The sequence below is a fragment of the Panthera onca genome, chromosome C2 (genome assembly GCF_046562875.1).
Source record: "Panthera onca isolate mPanOnc1 chromosome C2, mPanOnc1 haplotype 2, whole genome shotgun sequence".
NCBI lineage: Eukaryota > Metazoa > Chordata > Mammalia > Carnivora > Felidae > Panthera > Panthera onca.
Genome location: NC_138347.1, coordinates 107,739,443 through 107,757,196, shown reverse-complemented (window position 1 = coordinate 107,757,196; position 17,754 = coordinate 107,739,443).

Below are 17,754 nucleotides of genomic sequence, written 5' to 3'. Positions count from 1 at the left end.
TTGCCTTCAGGGAGAATGTGTTCATTTCTGTAGGTTACTGCTTGGGATTAGGCAGATGGAAGGTACCCCCAATATCCCTCTCCTGTAACATGGCCTCACCCAACCCTGCCCTTTCTAGGTCCTTGACTACTCTGACCTCTGGACCTGTACATGTGCAGTCTGTACTTTGTCAGCCAGCCCTTGGCTGTTTGGGACCCAAGCCATTTTCAACTACCTTTCTATCAGGGCAGAAGTAGCCCACCCCCAAAAATCTGAGATAGCAGCTTTAAACTGGTGACAATCTGTTCCTGTTTAGACTGGATGCCTAATGGGGTCCTGGGCTTACCAGTAATCAAGTCTCCCAAATGTCTCTTATTGGAACATACCCTGGTCAATTGGCAAGTAAGCACAGATTCCTCCAGCTTTGCTTTAAAAGAAAGAAGTGTGTTTATGGAGGTTAGGGCTTGAAATTCGGCAGAATCCACAGGCTCCCAACATTATGCTCTCAATACCAGTGATCTCTTGACACTTGCTAAGGTCCAGATTCCCAGTGACCCTGCACTGTGCTGTCAAAGCACCTGGAGTCGGAAGCCCTTCAGCCAGCCTCAAGAAGTCAGGGCTCACCAGGCTAGTGTAGCTGGAATTTGACCCCAAATACCCACAAAAGTTTAATATAGAAGGTACCACCCCCAAGCATCACCATGGGGCAATAGCTACAAACTAGAGACTGTCCATTTCCATTTGGACTTGCTGCCTATAGGATTCCAGAGCTTTTCCAGAAAACAGGGCTCTCAGGAGTGTCTTATTAGAGGATACCTTGGGCAGCCCTTCCTGCCCTGCTTTGCCAAGCCTGTCCAGTAACCCTGAGCTCTGCGTTCAGAGGGTTATTGCCCATTGGGTCGGTTAGGGCTTATGGGGACTCATAAACCTTTTCCCTGTAAAAATGAGTAAAGGAAACCTCATTTAAAATGGAGTCAAGAAGCCCTGAAAGAGGGAGGTCTCATGCACATACCACTCCTTGCAGCCTGCATAACCAGCGGGAAGAAAGAACACTTATCTTGTATCTTGACAAGGTAAGACACCTTCACAGGAATTTTATCTCTTGCTTTTAAGAAAAAGAAGGAAGAGCTGGTTCAGCCCCAGCAACAAGAACTATTGCTTGCAGCCAATGAGAAATTGCCACCTCAAGCTCTTATTATTTGATGAACTTTTGTTCAAAACAACCCTCCCCAATTTTCTTCTAAAGCTTAGTAAAAACTGACCTTCCTTTGGTCTCTTCAGACTCACCATTGGTTTGCCATAGTTTGCTTGTCCCAAATTGCAATTCCTCTGCTATTCCTGAATCAACTCATTTTGCTAATAAAATAACTGGCTGTTTTAAGGTGGACATTTAATGCTGTCAGACAAGCAGATCCAGAGAAGACCCCCAACAACTCTGAGGTTGGTGAACAAACAGGTGCAAATACCCACAAAGTCAACTGAACTCATTGCTTTCTTGCTGACCCTGGAGTTCTGAGGTTGAGTCTCTTTTAGACTTGGAGCTCTGCTCTCTTTTCATTTTGACTTCTCTAGCTTTATTTGAAATCTGTTTTTGTTTTTTATGAAGGCATCACCCTTCCTGGTACAGGCTTTTTTGTTTCTCTTTTTTGAAGCTTCCCGGTCAGTCACTCATTGTATCCAAAAGGGAGGAAAACCCATGATTCACAATGTTTTAGAACAGTTGTTTAAAAATAAGACCTCTCATACTTAAGATTCCTTTATGAATCCAAAGGCAAATTAGGCTCCACCTGGTTATTGAACCAGCAGCTAGTGCCTTTCTTGAAAAAATGTGTCAACTTTTGAAGAATTTGGAATTATAATGGCCACTCTGGTAAAGCTTTTAGATAAACCCTGCTTAAGGAGCCCCCTTAATGAGGATTACAAACCTCAGAGAGACAATGCAATGCGTTCTTTGACTGATATGCACAATCTTCTAAAGACAAGGACTTTAAAAACAGTTCTGAAAGGATCCATACTGTATACAAATAAATAAAAACTCTAATAAAAGTCCTTAGCAATCTGGGCAGGAAACGCTAACTTAGTCCACCTGCACAATTTGGATCCCCTTTAGTTGAACCCTTGAGTAATGCAGGGATTAGGGACATCATCCCCCTTACAATATATACTTGTGTATATACATTGTATACAAGTATAACATTTGACTCCCCCCCCCCAAACTTAACTAACAGCCTACTGTTGACATAAGCAGTCAACACATATTTTGTATGTTATATATATTACATATTGTATTCTTACAAAAAATAAGCCAGAGAAAAGAAAATATCATTACATAAATGGCAAGGAAGAGAAAATACGTATATAGTACAATATTGTACTTACTGGAAAAAAAAAAATCCACATGTAAGGGAACCGGCACAATTCCAGCCCACATTATTCAAGGGTCAATTTTATTCTCTCTTGAGTTTTGTACCTGAGACGGGACTACATTTTCTAAACAAAAGCTAATACAATACATCTGAATCTATATGTTATGTATGTCTAGGCTATAGGTTACAGATACATGATGTTTTTCTGGTATTACCAAAATTAATCAAAGAGCTCCATTTAATTGAATATTAAGCATTTATATAAATCAAATATACTTTCAGAAATGTATAAACAAACTTAAATGTTTTTCAAGTTCATAGGATCTGAGATAATCACTAATTGGTAGTTTAAGATCATTGGTTAATTTTTTAAAAGGTAGATCTTCAGAGTTCTCAGCATTGAATATAATGCAGATAAACAACTTTTTCTGAGTTTACTAACCAGAGAGCTCAGACTATCTTTATATTACAAAATTTGTTAACTTGTTTTTCAAACTATAGTCACAGACCATTGATGAATTATGATGAACATTTATGTAAATAGAAAATCTATGTACTAGGTCTGCAGAGGTAAATGGAGATCTTCGATTTTATCTATAATTGATAAGTGGATTCACTATAGATTATCTGTATATAAAAGAAGAGTAATTTCATAAAATGCAAGAGAGTAATGCATGGCATATACTGGGAAATAGGAAATCCATGTTACTTTATTCAACTTATTTCAGTTTATTAAACTTATACGGGTGTGCATGTATGTATGTACTGGGCCATAAAACATACTCTTTCTTACTGCAGAGTGATCCAACCTGTTTGAAACCACTGCTCTTCTAGCATAGTAAGTTGTGCCACAAAATCTGTGGCCAACTGAAAAGGCCAGTTTAAGAACCACTTTTTCTGTTTTGAACACACACAGTGATAACTCCTCAAGACCAAGCGATAATCACTGTTTGATAGGCTCATACTTCATGGCCTTTTCAGATTTGCAGCCAGGCAGCGGTATATTTAAAAGAACTTCCCTGTTTCTTATAACTACTTGCAAAGCTGTTAATTCTGGTGGGGTTTTCCAGGTATCTATAACTCTGTTATCAGTTTAGAAGTTATTTTTCAAATCTTTTTTTCTGCCTAGAGTGACGTTCTTCATTAATAATGAGATACTGTTTCCCCTGCCTGTTCTATCATCCTCAGTCTAATAAAGAGGTCAGGATGAGCCTGAAGGCAGGAATATGGTTTAACTACATTATATAGGAGTTTATATTCATTAAATGTAATGCATAAGAATTGTATTATGTTGTAAGAATAACTCTGGAATTATTTTATAACAACTGCCTAACATCATCTTTTTAAATAAGCTTTGTAAGTTTTTAAAACTGAGAAAATATTTAAACTAATGAAGATGAAATGGTCAGCAAAAGTTCTCCCCACCCACCCACAAAGCTACTGGAAATAAGAATGAAAGAAAAAGACTATATGAAAAATACATAAAGATAATTGAATGTGATATATATATATATATATATACACACATATATACATATATACGTATATACATATATACGTATATATATACACACACTTGACATATATATATATATATATATACACATATATATATATATATATATATTTTTTTTTTTTTTTTTTTGGCAGGAGGGAAGGGAGATAAGGAAAGGTGTGAAGAACATGGTTGGTTGGTTTGGTAAAGGAAAAAAAAATGTCCTGAAGTAAAATAGTTTATCCAGAATAAGTAAAAGACAAGCAAAACCTAAACAGATATAGACAATTGTTGAAGGTTTATGGAAAATAAGTTTTGAAAAAGAAATTTTATATATGGTCAAGTTGGCTAAAATTAAGGGTCGGCTAACCCTTAATACCATTAATGCACTTTTGTTAAACTCAACTGCCTCTTCTGTGTTAAAAGGGCAAAGTTTTCTTGGACTATTGGTCTGTTTTTGAAAAGATATTGTGAAAGGTTTTCTTTACCTTTTAAAGTAATCTACTAGGAAAGCAAGTTTTTGTTTGTTTTGTTTGTATCAAAATAATTTCCTTGTACTTCATGTTATCTTTATGATCAAGTAAACTGAGTCTTCTGCATATTAGAGAGCTAAGTTTTGCTTACAACCATGTATTTGCCTTTGACATCTTTTACTGTCACTTGCCCAAGTAGACAATTAACTATTGTTTCATAATGATCTGTGGTCCTATTTGGTCAAGTGTCTGAATCCTTTTGATTTTTTTTTTCTTTTTGCAAACTTCCCCAAGCAAAATTCTGAACATAGTTGTTTTGACCTAAAAGTAAACTCGGTAACTTCTGGAGAGTCCCTGGAGTTTTCAAAAAATGTGTTCCCTTTCCTTATAAAAAGGGAGAGGTTTCACTGATGAGGATTAGTTGATATGTTAAATTACACGGGAAGTATTGGCAAATGAGAATATTATGCTTTATGTTATATTTATATAGGTATACATAAGTGTTCTACAAATTACAAAAAAAAAAAACCCTAAAATTGATATGTCCTGGTATAATGTTATCAGTCATAATTCTAATTATTATCCTGAAATGTTGTAGGTCACAGAAATAACCAAATTTCCTTGTCAAATACAGCAGAATGAACTCTCATCAGCTCTCTAACAAGTGCTATTTTTAAGTCTTGTCATTTAGGCCCAGTGTTTCGTCTTCAAAGACATTCACAAGAAAGCTTTTGACAAGTACTCTAGGACATGGATTTTGATAAATTTAAGATCATGACACTGTACAGAAGAATTTCTAAAATTTTTAATAGAAAACTGGTGGCTTTAATGTTTTGTTTTCTAAACTTTAACCCCCCTTTTCCTCCTATCCTTGAAGCTATGCATATAGCAATTTATTAATATAGATCTTTCCACAAAATGTTGAAGCATGGATCTTTTTCTCCCTTCTGGATCCCTCCAGAATTCTGAAAATTATCAAGTATTTTTACTTTTCATGACAATGTACATATTTGCTTAAGCTCAATAAGAATTCATTCTCCTTGCAGCCAAAACTCTCAAGGCACCTAGCCCCTGCTTCTTTGACCCACAGCTGATAAAGAGAGATACACTCCTGTACTGTAAAGGCCTAATTGCTTCTCTTAAAATATCCATGCTTGTGGTAGAGCATTCTTTACAGAGTGCTCCCAGGAAATGAAGACCTTGAACATCACTTCTTGCAACCCGGGGACTTCATCTATTGGAAAAGACACCTCTAGAAAGACTCTCTTCCACTCCTTTGGAAAGACCCTATCAGGTACTGTTAACCAACCCTTTTGCAACCAAACACCAAGGAATAGACACTTGGCTTCATGTGTTACATCTAAAGAAAACACCAATCCATTCTGGACCTGCACACCAACTGGTGACTAAAAGTCACGATTTCCAGGAATTGAAGCAAGTGACACCTGAAAGAGAGAGATTTCCTAGAATAAGATGATCAGACCTTTATACCTTTTCCCACTGTTCCTTCTTACTTTTTCCCCCTCTTTCTCTTGGGGAGGCAATGCTCTTATCCACATTCCGTAGTCTATTGCAAAAGGGGTAAACCTCTCTGACTGTTGGATCTCTCACCAAGAAACTCCAGTGTTTACAATGTGAGAGACCACTTGGTCTTGTAACTAATTTCTCTTTAGTCTCAAATACTATTGCTGATTTTACCTACAAGCCTAGGGGTGTTACTCATGTGGGTAGGTTAAGACCAGGTGTTTCTATTTCTTGTTTCAACCACTACTGAACTAAACATTTCCACAAAAGTCAGTCATACAACCCTTGCTCCTCCATCTATTTTTCCTTATCTAAATATGATCTGTTCCCCCACCCCCTAAGAAAATACAATGGAGCTTATACCTTTCTGTGAGGCTTTTAGAAAAGACCTCTTCATGAAGGGAATAAGTTCTTACAGAATGTCATCCCAACATTCTGACCCATGGCTTGGAAAGGTCAGAAAATTCCAGCTAATAAATCTATGAATAACCAGACCTTAGCAGGCATCCTCTGTGCTCCACTTGGGTTTTTTGTTTGTTTGCAATGGACACCAGTTCCCAGGTGCATATGAGTGTTTACATGTTTAGATACCTGGTGAATCAGAGGTCAATGTGTATCAGGGCATTTAACTGCCCCTGTTAACAGCCATAGCAAATCAATATCCTCTCACTGGTCCATCCCACTGAGCCTGTCTCTCTGCCATAAACAGAATCGTCCAGGAGGCACACATGATTCTCGGTTTGGGGACCCTTTCTCCCACTGATGGATTAGAGTAAATGCCAATGGATGCATGATTAGAAATCTCTTCCACAAGCAAAGTGGTAACAGCCCAACAAAGATCACTTGACTCACTGGTTAAAGTAATTTTGTGTAATTGCATAGCCCTTGATTATTACTTACTCAACAAGGTGTTGCACAATAGTGAATACCTGTTGCACCTGGATGAATTCCCTGGGAAGTAGAAACCCAGGTGCATAAAATTAGAGAATGAATACATTGGCTACAGTAAATTCCACCTAATGATCCATGTCCTTTACTTAGCTGATCACCTCTTTGGTTTGGGCTCTTTATTTTATATTACACCAACTAGAGTCATTTTACTGCTTTTAGTCTTATTTTGTATAATCGGTTTTAACTTTGTACCTATTGCCTGTCAGATCTCTGCATAACTGATGCACCAGGTAGGGTGATGCTGGTTCAGTGCTTTGAGAGGACCTCCAGTGCTTACAGCCTTGAGAAGAAGCAGACTTTAGGTGGAAGATACCTAAAAGTTGTCCCTCCTACCCTTCCTTATTAATCAAATGTGGCCTTGATAGTTTCTAATCAGCACACCTTCCCTCCATGAGGAGACATACCAACCAGGGAAGGTTGTTCCTGGCACCAAGGGACAAAGTGCTAAATGCAGAAAACCTGACTCTTGTTCAGCAGTGCTTTCAAGAAAAGATCTGAATCAGACCACAATGAGGTACCACCTTACACCTGTTAGAATGGCTACCATTAACAACTCAGGCAACAACAGATGTTGGTGAGGATGCAGAGAAAGAGGAATTCTTTTGCAGTGCTGGTGGGAATGCAAGCTGGTGCAGCCACTCTGGAAAACAGTATGGAGGTTCCGCAAAAAAGTGAAAATAGAACTACCCTATGACCCAGCAATTGCACTACTAGGTATTTATCCTAGGGATACAGGTATGCTGTTTTGAAGGGACACGTGCACCCCAATGTTTATAGCAGTGTTATCAACAATAGCCAAAGTATGGAAAGAGCCCAAAGGTCCATCGATGGATGAATGGATAAAGAAGATGTGGTACATATATACAATGGAGTATTACTTGGCAATCAAAAAGAATGAAATCTTGCCATTTGCAACTATGTGGATGGAACTAGAGGGTATTATGCTAAGCAAAATTAGAGAAAGACAATCATCATATGACTTCACTCATATGAGGATGTCAAGATACAGAACAGATGAACATAAGGGAAGCAAAAATATAAAAACAGGGAGAGGGACAAAACATAAGAGACTCTTAAATATGGAGAACTGAGGGGTTCTGAAGGGACTGGGGGGAGGGGGGATGGGCTAAATGGGTAAGGGGCATTAAGGAATCTACTCCTGAAATCATTGTTGCACTATATGCTAATTTGGGTGTAAATTAAAAAAAAATAAAAAAATAAAAGAGGAAATCGGAGCGTAAAAGAAACCTTATTTAAAATGCAGTCAGGAAGGGCGCCTGGGTGGCTCAGTCGGTTAAGCGTCCTACTTCGGCTCAGGTCACGATCTCGCAGTCCGTGAGTTCGAGCTCCAAGTCAGGTTCTGGGCTGATGGCTCAGAGCCTGGAGCCTGCTTCCGATTCTGTGTCTCCCTCTCTCTCTGCCCCTCCCCCGTTCATGCTCTGTCTCTGTCTCAAAAATAAATAAAGGTTAAAAAAATTTTTTTTAAAAAATAAAATGCAGTCAGGAAGCCCTGAGGGGCGAGCTCGCACACATATGCCACTCCTTGCAGCCTACATCACCAGCAGAAGGAAGATATTCTTGACAAGAGAGGACACTTTTCACAGGGGAATTTTATCTCCTGCTTTATGAAGAAACTCTCTCCCTGCTCCAGCACAACACACTACCCACAGCTTACAACCAAGGAGAAACCATCACAACCCCAAACTTTTGTTCTTCTCCAGTGAACTTCTGTTCAGAACAACCCTCCTCATTTCCTCCTAAAACCTCCCATCAGCTGGCCTTTCCTTTTTGTCTTCAGTCTTGCCTGTGGTTTGTCACAGTTTGCTTGTCCTGAATTGTAATTCTCTGCCATTTCCAAATAAACTGATTTTTCTAGTAAAATAACTGGCTATTTTAAAGCCAAGAGCCACTCCTCTGACCTAACCTGTAAAGACCAGTGCCCTTTTCCAGGTCCCTGACTGCCCCAAACTGTGTTGACTGCACATGAACAGTTTCCACCCCTTCGGTGGGCTTGAGGCAGCTGGGGCCCAGCTCCCAGTATCTGCCTAGACTCCAGACTGGAGGGATCCCACCCGTGAGAGTCACCTTGAAGCAGAAGCTGCAAATTGGCCACCATCAGTCCAGGTTTGGAGTTGTTGCCTGAAAGGGTCCAGGCTTCAGCAACCACGTCTCCCAGATGTCTCTTGGATGACAGATACCCGCCTATCCATGCCCTGGCAAGGAAGTACCCTCCATTATCTTCCAGCTCTGTCTTCCTAGAAAATATGCACATTTGTGTCCCCAAGATCTTATTTCCATGACACAGCCTTTCCCTGTACTTGCTCTGTGTCAGGCCTCTAGCTTCCCTGGCCTACGCAGTTCGTGCCTTTGCAGTATACACCATGTCAGCAACCTTGGGCAGCTGGGTCCCTCCAGGGCTGTGGAGAATGGACTACTGCCTAACCACCTGAGAGCCTCCTAGGTAGGGGTGGAAACCCCCCTCTCAAAGTCTTTCTGAGTGGCGGCTTTGAAACGATGATATTCTGCACTTGGACTGGCTGCCGGATGGAGTCCTGGACTTCTCCAGCAGTCAAGGTTCCCAGGTATTTCTTATCAAAGGATACCTCGGCCAGCCTACCAGCCCCATCCTGGAAAGGAAGTCCCGATTGTCCACTTTTGCCTTCAGAAGGAATACGCAAATTTGTGTCGATTAGGGCTTAGAATTAGGCAGATGTTACAGACCCTCAAGAGTCTGCTCCTCTGTTACGTAGTTCCACGTTTCTGGCAACCCAGAAGTGCACTGTTGGGGCGTGAACAGCTCCCACCTTCAGCTGGCCTGAGGCAGCTGGGGTATCCTTGGGACCTGATCCCCAACGCCTGCATAGGTTTAGTGTGGAGGGACTCAAGCTCAGAAATCACCCTGAGGCGGCAGCAGCTGCAAAGTGGCCACTATCAACCTCCATTTGGACTTGCTGAGTGGGTCTGGGACTTCTTCAGCCACCAGGGCTCCCTGGAATCTATTATTTAATAGCCTGGCCAGCTCTCCTGGCCCTGTCCTGCAAAGGCAGTTCTACAACCTAGAGCTCTGCACTCAGCAGGACTATTGTCCTTTGGGTAGGTTAAGGCTTTCCAGTATGCACACATCTTGTCCTCAAGAGCCGCTATTATGACCCAGCCTATTGGGACCAGTGCTCTATTCCAGGTGCGTGGCTAGCCCGAAGTGTGCTACACACTCATGCACAGTCCATCCCCTTCACCCAGTGTGAGACGGCCGGGCCATCCACAGAGGGTAGAGTGGGACCAGGCATGGTACCTACATAGGCTACAGTGTGGCAAGGGGCTCACTCCTGAAAATCACCCCGAGGTGGCGGTTACAAATGAGTAACATGCCGTCCCCATGGAGACAGGTGTCCAACGGAGTCCTGGGCATCTCCAGGAACCAAGACTCCCCGACGTCTTCTAATGGAGGATACCCTGTCCTGCCTATGCAGCCCCTTCCTGGCAATACAGTTGAAAAACCTCCAGCTCCGTCTTTGGGAAATTATTGCATAATGGGTTGATGGGCCTTGCAATTAGGCTGATGCCTTGCACCACAAAGAACCCACTCCTGTGACCTGGCATGGTTCACCAGTGCCCTGTTCCAGGTCCCCGGGCATGCTGGCCTGCACTTCTCAGCAGGCCTCTGGCTGGGAAGCCCCTCAGGCTTGTAGAGCTTCGGCCTGTCCCCAGTCACTGCAGAGCCTCCCGGGTGGAGCAAGCCTACCCACCGAAAACCTTGTGAGGTGGCAGCATTAAACCAGAGACTGTCAGTCCCCATATTGTCTGGATGCCCGATGGCTATCAAGGCTCCCAGGTGTCTCGTATTTTTGAGGCTACTCTGGTCAGCCCACCAGGCCCCACCCTGGCAAGGCAGTTGACTTCCTCCAGCTCTGCTTTCACGGGGAATAAGTGCGTTAGTGGAAGTTAATCTTGGAAAAGGCAGATGCCAGGTACCCAAAATAGCATGTTCCTGTGACCCAGCCTTGCCCCATAGTGCCCTGTTGCAGGGCTTTGTTATCCTGACCTAAGTAGCTTGCACATAACTGTAGATAACCCATCACCTACCCTTGGGCAGCTGGGGCCTTCTAGGTCTATGGAGCTAGGGCCTATCCTGACCACCTTCATTGCCTCAAGGGTGGAAAAACCCCACCCTAGAAAACCGCTCTGTGGCAGTGAGTGAAATGGGCAACAGTCTGTCCCCATGCATGCTTACGTTTGCTAGAGTTCCAGGCTTCTGCAACAAGCCGAGCTCCTGGGTATCTGTTACTGAAGGACACCTCCGCTAGCTCTCCTTGTCCAGCCCGGGGCAGGGCAGCTGAGATTCTTCGACCTCTGCTTTCAGGAGGCATTTGTGTAGGTTAGGCTTGTAATCAGGCAAACGTTGGGTACTTCCAATAACCCTCTTCTGTGACTCAATCTCTCCTGACATTGCCATGTTCCAGGTCACCCTGACCTTCGTGGCTCATGCATGTGCAATTTACCCTCTGTTGCCTTGCCTCCAGCTTCTGGGGTCACTCCAGATCCGTGGAGCTCTGGCCAGACTCCAACTGCTCGCCTGACTGGCCTCGGGGTGGAAAGAGCACTTTCCCTAAGGCTTTCTGAGGTAACAGCTTTAAACTGGCCAATCCCCATTTACAGTTTGCCTGATGGCTTCCAGGTTTCAGCAATCAAAGCTCCCAGGTGTCTCTTATTGGAGGGTGGCCCAGCAACCCACCCAGCCCTGCCTTGTCAAGTCAGTCCAGATTCCTCCAGCTCTGCCATCAGGTGGGGGGAATATGTGCATTTGTATAGGTTAAGGCTTGTAATTAGGCAGATGGATGCAAAGTGCTTCCAATAGCCTGCTCTTCTGACCTAACCTCTCCTAACACTGGCCCTGGTCCAGGTCCCTGGCTTCCATGGCCTGCATGTCTTGTGCATGCACAGTAAGCACCCTGTTAGCCATCCTTGGGCAGCCAGGGCTCTCCAGCTCTGTGGAGCTAGTCTATCCCCAACCCCCCCTCACAGCCTTAAAGGTGAAGGAAACCCACCTGCAGAAAATCACTCGGAAGTGGCCACTGGAATGGATGACAGTTCCCATGAGGACTGGCTGCCTGATGGGGTCCTGGGCTCTGCTGCAATCAAGGCTCCTATGTGTCTCCAGGGGGAGGATGCCTCACCCTGGAAAGGCAGTGCACTTTCTTCCTACTCTGCCTTACAAATCCATGCATTTGTAGGGGCACCTGGTTGGCTAGTCGAAAGAGCCTGCAACTCTTGATCTCTGGCTCATGAGTTCAAGCCCCACACTGGGTGTAGAAATTAATCTAAAATAAACTTCAAATATGTGCATTTGTGTAGGTTAAGACTTGAAATGAGATAGATGAAATGGCGTTATTTATGCTAAGGAGTTTTAAAATGGAGTTGGGAAGCCATTAAGGAGATGAGCCTTATGTAAGTCCTTACTGGTGGGACCATGAACTTTTGAACTGGGATAAAGTGCAAATATTCCAAGGACTCAGCATGAACACTTGCACCTTACGGTAAGAGACTTTGCTTAGTGATAACCTTAGCAACCTATTGTATTCACTCAAGATACCAGTCATTGGATTCAGGGCCCCCCTAATCCAATAAAATTAATGTATTTTATCTGCAAAGGTCCTATTTTCAAATAAGGTCATAGTCTGAGGCTGTGGGTAGACATGAATTTGGGAAAGACACTATTCAACACTATAGACAGGATCAGCATTACTGATTTTTCCTTTCACCTCAGGATCCAATAAGGCTCAGCATGGTATCCCCTGTTTTAGTAACAAGTATGGCCACTGCTGGGTGAACTGCTATCACATCAGCCCTGGGGCCCCAAACTGAGAAGGCTGTTCCATGCATTATTCTTCCTGAGGAGTTTCACCCACTCACCTGCTTCAGCTTCCACATACCTATACGATGACTCCAAAATCTCTCTCTCCAGCCTCACTACTCTCCTGAATTCCAGACTTCTTTTTCCAATGTCTTCAGGATATTCCAACCGGTTAGCCTGAAGGCATCTCAAATTTGACTTGTGTCTTACTGAAGCTTTTATGTCTGTCCTTTTCCTGATTTTTTTTTATTTTTAAATTTTGTTTTAGAGAGAGAGAGAGACAGTGTGTGAGCAGAGGATATAGGCAGAGGGAGAGAGAGAATTTCAAGCAGTTTCCACGCTTAGCATGGAGCTGGACACAGGGTTCGATCCCATGACCCTGAGATCATGACCTGAGCCAAAATCAAGAGTTGGCTGCTCAACTAGCTGAACCACCCAGGCACCCTGTTCTGTCTCCTTCATTGGCATGATCAACTTCCCCCACTCAAAAAAACCAAAACAAAACAAAACAAAAAACCCACACACTATTGAGAGTAACTTTCAACTCTGGTCTCTCCCTCCCCTAATATCTCCTCTGGTTCCATTTCAGAGATGATTCTGGATCACCATCCTCTGCCGTAATTCACAGGTCTTTATCACCAGGTATCAGCCTGGATATGGAGATGCTCCTATAGAGTATTGTGCAGACCGTAATCTGCTTGGAAAATGAGAAGAGTTGTTTTGACTTTGTTACAGGTTTAGATATTAAGCACATTCTGGCTTAGAAAGTATAATGAATCCTAGATAATTTTGTAGTTTCTACAGGTGGAACAGATGTCTTTTCTCCTCCCGGTTACTTCCAAGACTATTTCCCCCACCCCCTCTACTCCCGTCCTGAGTTCCTAGTCTTACTTTTCTCCTCAATGATGCAGTCATTTATGGATCCCTGGGTCCTTCCCCTTCATTTTTTGAAGACTTTTATCTCCAGGCTCACTGCTGCTCTCAGAAGCAACTCCCGATTTTGAATATCCAAGCAGATGATCTTCCAACAGCCAGGCCTAATGATTCCTTGACTTCTCCTCCAATCATGTCCTCTCCCCTTAACAGTTGCTCAACTCCCATGGACCTAACATTGGTTGTCACAGCACATCCCGGCCATCCCTCTATCTCGCCCCACCTCCACTCATCTTCACAGCCAGTTCCCAGCTGTTCTTCTCTCCCTGGGTCACATTCTATTCTCACTCTTCTCTCTGCCTGGCTTCACTTCCATGATTAGTCATTATAATCACTGCCTTGTGTAACTCTCTGCTCCCAACCTGAGCCACTGAGCATAACACAGCTGCAGAGACACACGACGGCACCAGTCTGGCTTCTTCTAAATGCATGACGCCAGCCCCAAGAGAACCCTTGATTCTGTTGAGCAACCACACGTTTTTCTGGCATGTTCATCTCCTCCTAGGTAACCTTCTAGATAATCTTTGTATTCTCCTAGATAACTAGTTTTTACACCCTCCCTTTTTCTTTCTAACCTCCAGTACCCCTCCCATTCTTACTCTTTTCCATTTTCTTAAGAAAACAGAAGCAATCAGGGTGCATGGGTGGCTCAGTCGGTTAAGCATCCGACTTCAGCTCAGGTCATGACCTCACGGTTCCTGGGTTCAGGACCCGCATCGGGATCTGTACTGACAACTCAGGGCCTGGAACCTGCTTTGGTTCTGTCTCTCTCTCTCTCTCTCTCTCTCTCTGCCCCTCCCGTGCTTGTACTCGGTCTCTCTCTCTCAAAAATAAATGAACATTAACAAAAATTAAAAAAAAAAGAAAAAGAAAACAGAAGCAATCTGAATAGAACAAACACCACAGCTCTCACCACCACAGCCACTGACCATCTGCATCTGAATCCACACTCTGCCTCCCCTTCTGTTTCTGTGGGCAAACTGTCCATGCTCCTAGCTGAGGACAGAATTTTGCTCGTGTCCAAGATCAATAATTATCAATCACTTAATACAATATCAACCAATGCGTTATTTTTCATCATTACACAATCTGTGCTTTGTCTAATCAAAAAAGAAACAAACCTGTCTTTTGATTTCACATCTCCTCCAGCTACTGCTCCATTTTTTCTGCTGTCCTTCATAGTAAATACCTCAATATCCCTTCAATTCCTCTTTTTCCATTCTTTCATGGACCCAACTCAATCCAGGTTGGGTACCCCGTGCCATACACCAAACCTGTTCTTGTCAAGGTCATAACCTTCACACACTGGTTAATTCTCACACCTCACCTTTCTTAACCTATCAGCAGCTGTGACACAGTGGTTCCTAACTGGTTTCCCTGCTTGTGCCCATGCCCCCCTGTAGTCTATTCTCAACACAGAAGCCACAGTGATCCTTTTAACACCTAAATCATCTTATTTCATTCCTCTACACAATAAATTCAGAATAAAATCCAGAATCCATACCCTATCCAAAAAGCCTCCCTGGATTGACCTCTTTAGATCTCTGGAAACTTCTGCTGCTCTCTCCTTGGCCACTCCCCACCAGCCACTGTGGCTTTCCAGTTGTTCCTTCAACAGACCTGTGTGTGCTTCTCTTTAGAACATTTTTGCAGGGATTTCGCTATGCCTGGAGGGTTCCCCACCATTATTATCTGTTCCTTCCTTTCCTCCCTCCTTTCATATCTACCTGAAGAATGTCATGCCTCAAAGGTAGGAAGGCTGGTCTCTCTCTTTTTTTTTAATGTTTACTTATTTTTGAGAGAGAGAGAGAGTGCAAGCAGGGGAGGGGCAGAGAGAGAGAGAGGGAGACATAGAATCGGAAGCAGTCTCCAGTCTCTGAGCTGTCAGCATAGAGCCCAATGCGGGGCTTGAACTCACAAACCGTGAGATCATGACCTGAGCCAAAATCTGATGCTTAACCGACTGAGCCACCCAGGGGCCCTAGGAAGGCTGGTCTCATCTCTTGCTGTAATCTCACTGCTAAGAACTGTGCCAGACACATAGTGGGCCCTCACCCAATGTTTAATGACTAGAAGACTGTCCTACTTCATCTTGGCCCTATGCCTTCCAACATATTATGTGTCATTGGCCTGCAATGCTCTTCCTTCAACCTGGAAATACTCATTTCTTCAGACTCACCTTTATTTTTTTGGTGAAAACTCTTTTTCCTTAGGTGGTCTCTATTCCTCTATCACCCATACTGGTGCTTTTAAATCCACTTAACCACAATAGCACACTTAGCCTTTATTATATTTAAAAATTATAACTGACATAATATTTTCTTTTTTAAAAAGTATTTAAATTTTTCAAAAATGTTTATTTATTTTTGAGAGACAGAGAGAGACAGAGCATGAGTCAGGGAGGAGCAGAGAGAGAGGGAGACACAGAATCTGAAGCAGGCTCCAGGCTCTGAGCTGTCAGCACAGAGCCCAAGCACAGGGCTTGAACTCAGGAACGCTGAGATCATGACCTGAATGCAAGTCGGAAGCTTAACTGACTGAGCCACCCAGTCGCCTCTAATATTTTCTAATACATACTTCCCTTTCAAATTTCCCCAACTGTCCTAGTAATTGTCTTTATGGCTCAAAAAAAATTAAACCAAAGATTTAATCAAGGACCACACGTTACCTTGTTTTAAAAATTTGCTTAGTTTTCAGTGAATCTGTTACTAATTCATGCACATAATTTCCAAGAGAAAGGTAAAATTCCCCTCAGCCAGGTCAGATAAGTGAGAAAATCTATTAGTTCCATTTTTTTTCTCCTGGAGGTGCTCCTTCCCGTAGGTCTCCTTCCATGAAGAGTTCTGGGTATTAGAGCCTGGCCACCCAGCTTCCTCCTGGCACTCCCTGTTACCACCATCTGAGAATTCCCATCACCTCTCTCCCAGGTTGGATTCCATGTGTTCTGGATCTCAGGTTCCCTCTGTCTTGATTTACTCCCTTATTCTGGTAGAAAACATGCTCCATTAGCTTCTTGTGGAAAGGTGCATGGAAGGTAGGTTCTTTGAGGACTTATTGGTCTGAAGGGACCTATATTCTACCTTCAAATTCTATTGAGAGTTGGTTGGGTATAGAATTCTAGGTGTAAAAATAATTTATCCTTAATATTTCAAAGGCATTATTCTATTGACTTCTAATTTCCACTGTGGTTTAGATATCCAATATGTTCTGATTATTTGTTCTTTGTATATAATTGCTGCCCTAAGGCTTTTAGGATTATTTCTTCATCCTTTATATTCTAAAGTTGTACAGTTATATGCATTAGATTTTTTAGAATTTATTTTATTTATCTTTTTTAAGTTTATTCATTTTTCAGAGAGAGAGAGAGAGAGAGCATTAGCAGGGGAGGGGCAGAGAGAGAGAGGGAGACACAGAATCTGAAACAGCCTCCAGGCTCTGAGCTGTCAGTACAGAGCCTGACACAGGGCACAAACCCACAGACTCTGAGATCATGACCTGAGCTGAAGTTGGACACTCAACCGAGACATCCAGGCACCCCTAGATTTTTTTTTAATTCGATAACTTAGGTACTAACTATATGCTTTCAATCTGGAAACTCATTCCTTTTACTCATTTCTTTCAATATGGGGGGATGTTCTTTTATTATTTATTCAACATATAACCTCCTTTTGGTTAATTTTCATTTCTCATTCTAGAACTTCTATTAGTTTCATGTTAGCCTGGATTTACCTCCTAATGTTCCTATCATTTTTGTCTTCTTTTCTTCTTTTTTCTTTTCATTTTTTTTTGTTTTGCCTTTTTTTTTTTTAATGGGCAGTTTCCTTGAGATTCTCTTCTAACCTTTCTATTGAAATGGTTTCTATCCCAGTTATTATACTTCTAATTTCCAATATCGCTTTCTTTTTCTTTGATTGCTTCTTTAAAAAAAAAACAAAACTTCAAATATAACCTTATTTTTGTGTTATGGGTCCAACAGCTTTTCTTCTTTTTCAGAGGATACTGGTTAGTTTCTTTGATATTTTCTTCTGTTGTCTGCACTGCCTCTGTTTCTTCTACGTCCCCCACCCACCCATTTGGTCTATGTCTCTTATGTTGGAGGTTTTCCTAAAATGTCTGGTGATCCTTGGCTGTCTATCTGTATCTAAGAGTCAAGATAGAAAAAATGGATTTTGGTGGGAAGGG